Here is a 5,209-nt window from a genome sequence, read left to right as displayed (position 1 = left end):
AAGAGAGTTCAATACTAGTGGAGAGAATGAAATGTAAACAAAAAAGTATAGTTACAGCTTTTATTATATAAATCTGTGGGGGCACCATGGAGGGCTAGTGATAGATTTCATGCAAAGTAGGAGCAATGGTGCAGGCATTTCAGGGGCTAGGGTAGCACTTCAGAGTTTGTCAGTAAAGCTAAGGACCTATTGTGTTCTTGAAGCTCAAAGCAGTTGAGAGGCCCAGAAAGGTATAGAGAAGTCTGCAAACTTCTTCTGTAAAGGACCAAACAGTGTTTTCTGTTTTGTGGACCCTACTGGCTCTGCCATTTTAGTGCAAAAGCAGTCCGGTCATAGACCTTATTGAAACTAATGGAATGACCAGATTTGACTTGTGTTGCCCTAGTACAGTGATGGTGAACCTTTTGAGCTCAGCGTGTCAGCATTTTGAAAAACCCTAACTTAACTCTGGTGCCGTGTCACATATAGAAATTTTTTGGTATTTGCAACCATAGTAAAACAAAGACTTATATTTTTGATATTTATTTTATATATTTAAATGCCATTTAACAAAGAAAAATCAACCAAAAAAATGAGTTCACGTGTCACCTCTGACACACGTGTCATAGGCTCACCATCACTGCCTTAGTACAAGCCATTGAAAGATTTGAAAGGAATTTACGACATTGATTTGTGTGAATCAGTAAGAGCAGAATAAAAATAGAAAATAGATTATTTTTAAGCACTGTAAAGCAATAAGAAAATGCAATTCAGTTTTACAAATGGGCAAATTCACAGAAGAGGAAATAGCCAATAAACATGAAATATTGTTCTACACCATTAATAGGGAAATACAAAATTGTAGGGAAATTCATACATTGACTAAATCAGTACAGCCTTTTCAATTTTAAAGTAAAAACATTTTGACCCTGCAATTTCCATTTCTTAGAAAAACAAGGATATATCAGGAGTCAGCTGTGTTCAATATGTCTTTGTCAGTAGCAACAGAACTTCCAGATTTCCAGGTCACCTTTCATCTCCTGCACTCCAGTTCATGAATGGGTCTATATTTGCCTGCATTTGTTTTTGTTGTTGTTAACCCCTTCCCAACTCTTCATAATTCTTTTACTGGAATGTACAGTCCATCGTCTGCAAAATCCAGTCCCAACCTATGCTTAAACATTCCCTTCACTTTCTTGCTCTTATAGGAACCTGATGTTTTGCACTGTGCAGTTTGGCTGTTGTATTTATTTTTTCCATAGCTCTCCTTGTCAGTGTTCCTACAGATGGAAAAGGTGTCTGTCATGCTTCTCTGCTGCTTTCAGATTTTTTCCTCCCTTCTCCCTAAAAATCTTTTCCCCTAACAATCCTCAGTTTTGTGTTATGTCAGCAGATTACCGCTCAGGATTGCTATTAACTATTAACCTCATTTCTCAAAATTTTTTTAGCTCCAGGCTCATTGCACCTCTTTCCAATACCACCTCAATCTTTAAATTACAATTGAAAAGAGTATACATAACGTATTTCCAGTATCCTGATCTCTCATTTCCTAGACCTTTTCTTCAGTGTTCTTCCCATCTACCTCTCTCTTCCCGTCACTCCCATAGTGATACCCTCTTGCATTGCCAATAACTACAGTCCCTCCATAGTTACCACTTCATGAGTTCTACTTTGTGACCCTACTTCCTATTTTTGTGGTTCACTCCTTCTAGTCAGTATCTCAGCCCCAACCATCTTTTGACCCCAATGGAATCTCCAGTCTGTTCATCCTATTACTATTTCCCTGGCACTCACCTCTTGATGTGTTCACTCCCTTTCTTGCTTCTCTTAAATTCCACGATTAATCACTTTTATCTCTTCTTTGGATCCACTCCCATGCTCTTTGCTTCTTTAATAAGATCCACAGCCCTGGTTAAACCAATTCTGCCTTCTTTGCACCTGCCCCTCTGTAACTCAATGTGTCAGGAAGCAAGCACACACCACACATGACCACATACCTCAAGTGGGTCCTTAATGCTGCTCTTGGTTGTACTTTATTTTCCTAGTCTGTTCACTCTCCTGACTATTTTATATCTTCTTCAAATATCCAGAATCGCTTTTCCCATCCTCACTTTCAGCTCATGACATTGGTTCCTACTTTGCTAAGAAAATTGAAGCAATCAGAAAATTTCCACAAACTCCCATTACCCTGTGTACTACCAGAATCTGGTCAATGCAGGCTATCTTCCTGCTTGTTACCTTAGATTAACTGTTCATACCCCTGAGTCTGCTTTTGTACTAGATCCCATCCTTTCTCATTTACTTAAGAACATTTTTTCAGCTTCCGCCCTTCCACATAATTTTTTTAATTTATTGGCTTTCCGGGAGCAACAGACATGCTATTATTTTTCCCACCCTTTAAAAAAAAACAAAATCAAAAAATACTTGATTCACTCTTTACCATCAGTTCCCAATATTTTGTTTGTTTCCTTTTCCAGCATTGTTCCTCAAAAGAGATGTCTATACTTCTTATTGCCAAATTTTCTCTTTCCATGTTTTATTAAATCCACTTCCAATCAGGCCTTTGCACCGTTTCCACTGAAACAGGTCCTCAGGTTCTCCAGTAACTACTATGTTGCCAAATACCATATACCATTGATTCTGTTCATCTTACTTGATCTATCCACAACATTTGACACCTATTTGTTCCCTTATCTTTGCAACACTTTCTTCTTTGCTTTCCAGGTTAACACATAACTCTGGTTATCTCCTACTTCACTGCTGGTTTCTTATAGTTCTCTTTTGCCTTCCTTCTCACAAACCTCTTAATGTTGGAGAGCCCCGGGGTCAGTCCTTGTTTGTTTAATCCTTACCTGAGGTCCTGATTTTTAGAGAGAGGAAGGGGGAGAGAGAGAGAGAGAAACATAAATGTGAGAGTGAAACATTGATCGGTTGCTTCCCCCATGTGCTCCAATCAGGGATCAAACTGGCAACCTAGATAGGTGCCCTGACCAGGAATCAAACCCGCCACCTTTCGGTGAACTGGACCACGCTCCAACCAACTGAGCCACATGGGCCAGGACTGTTTGTATTTTATTTTCCTATCTATAATCACTCCATTGGTAATCTCACTCAGCCACATGGCTTTAAATACCAGTTGGTTGGAGCATTGTCCAGTCCCTCACACTGAAAAGTGGTGGGTTCCATTCCTGGTCAGGACACATACCCTGGTTGTGGGTTCAGTCCCCTGTTGGGGTTTGTGTAGGCGGCAGCCAATCGCTGTTTCTCTCTCACATCGATATTTCTTTCTTCCTCTCTGTAAAATCAATAATAATTTTTTAAAAATTTAAATATCAGCAATGCCCAATTTAGATTTTTAGCCCCCTCTCCCTAACATCAGTCTCATATGTTTAACTGCCTATTCAACATCTCTAATATATATATATATATATATATATATATATATATATATATATGCCTAATATGCAAAGTGTCCCCTTAAGGAGTTCAACAGATCAGCAGTTTGATCGCTCACTATGATGAGCGCTGACCACCAGGGGGCAACGTGGAACGAAGGAAGGCCCTGGCCTGCAGCCACTAGAGACCCTACCCATGCACAAATTTCAGGCCTCTGGTGTGTAATAATTGACATCAAACCCAGCATGTCCAAAACTCAACTCCTAAACTTCCTGCCCATAGATTTCCCCATTTCTGTATGTTAGTGGCAACTCTATCCTCCCAATAGCTCAGGCTAAAATCTTAGAGTTATTCCTGATTTTGCTTTTTCTTTGACTCTTCAAATCCATTCTTTCAGGACAACATGTGTTTTTTTATATATCATCATAATCCAGAATTTTACTATGTCCCACTTCACTACTGCCACCCAGGTTCAAACCACTACTGTTATCTCCTTGGATTACTTAAATAGGTTACTACTTGGTATCTCCATGCTACCCTAGCCCCTCCCGACAGTCTTTTCTCAATATAGTAACCATCGCTTCTCGGCCTTTTGGCTAAGATCAAGTGTAGTATCAATATAGTAACCAGACCAAATCTTTTGCAAGTAAGACAATCTCTGTCATAACAGACATGCTATTATTTTTCCCACCCTTTAAAAAAAACAGCAGTCTTTTCTCAATATTATTTGCCTTTCTCTATTCCAAGTCCTGCAATGACTCCTCCTTTCAGAGAAAATTTGGTCCTTAGAGTGGCCTTACAAGGCTCTCCATAATGTGCCCAACACACTCTCCTTTCACCTTACCTCCCTGATCTCATTTTCTGCTATTACTTTCCCTCCTTGCCCCCTGGCCTCCTTGTTAGATCATTAACATATCAGTCATGCTCCTACTTTAGGGCCTTTGCTTTAGGTGGTTCAACTGTCGGGAATATACTTCTCCCAAATATCTACTTGGCTCACTGGTTTTTGCTGAGATTTCACCTTCTCTAAATACCCAGTCTAATACTGCATCTTACCCTCTCCCATCCTCCTTATTCTGGATTCTTTATTTTGACATAGCACATACTGCCTTCTAACATACTTATATTCAAGTCATCAGTCTAGTGCTCCATTGCCCTGTGACCTGTTTTGAGCTAAGAATGGTTTTTACATTTTTAAAGGGTTATAAAACAAAAACAGAATATATGCCACATCTGCAAAGCCTAGAATATTTATTGTCTGGCACTTTGCAGAACAGTCTGCCCTATATATTCTGTTTATTGTTTTTCTCCACGAATGTGTGCTCCCAAGAGGGCAAAGATCTTTGTTTCATTTATTGCTGTGTAGCTGCAGCAACTAGAACAGTGCCTAGAATATAGTGCCTATAAATATTTGTTATATGAATGAATTACTTGCAATGGTGCAAAATTGTAAAAAGGGTAAGTGTTCATCAATAACCTGTACTGCAGTTAGTAATGAAATAGAGTTGTATATAATGAGTAGGAAAGCTAAGACATATTTTGAATGAGTTTTTATAGAACAGAAAGAAAACGTTTTATTTATACAGAAACGTGTATTTAAATACACACACAAAAACAGCTCTATATGGCTATTCATCAAGTGGATATTAGAATACCTCCAGGGAGGAGTCTAGGATTAGGAGAGGCACTTGAAGGGAACTTGAATTTCACCTGTATATATATATTTAAAGCCATCATAACTTGGGTTTCTATCCAAAAGAAGTCATGACATTGTAACTTCATAGGGTTTTAGGACAAATAGGGTCTAACTAAAGCAATGAGAAGAAGTAGAGAG

At 38.9% G+C, this 5,209-nt stretch overlaps 1 pseudogene; it reads left to right on the top strand.

Moving 5' to 3' along the window:
* The first annotated feature begins 3,951 nt into the window (after positions 1-3,951).
* Positions 3,952-4,090, top strand: LOC111825636 (annotated as a pseudogene).
* The last annotated feature ends 1,119 nt before the right edge of the window (positions 4,091-5,209 follow it).

This window comes from Myotis lucifugus, unplaced genomic scaffold (assembly GCF_000147115.1).
Source record: "Myotis lucifugus unplaced genomic scaffold, Myoluc2.0 scaffold_0, whole genome shotgun sequence".
NCBI lineage: Eukaryota > Metazoa > Chordata > Mammalia > Chiroptera > Vespertilionidae > Myotis > Myotis lucifugus.
This window is presented reverse-complemented; position numbering and strand designations above follow the sequence as displayed.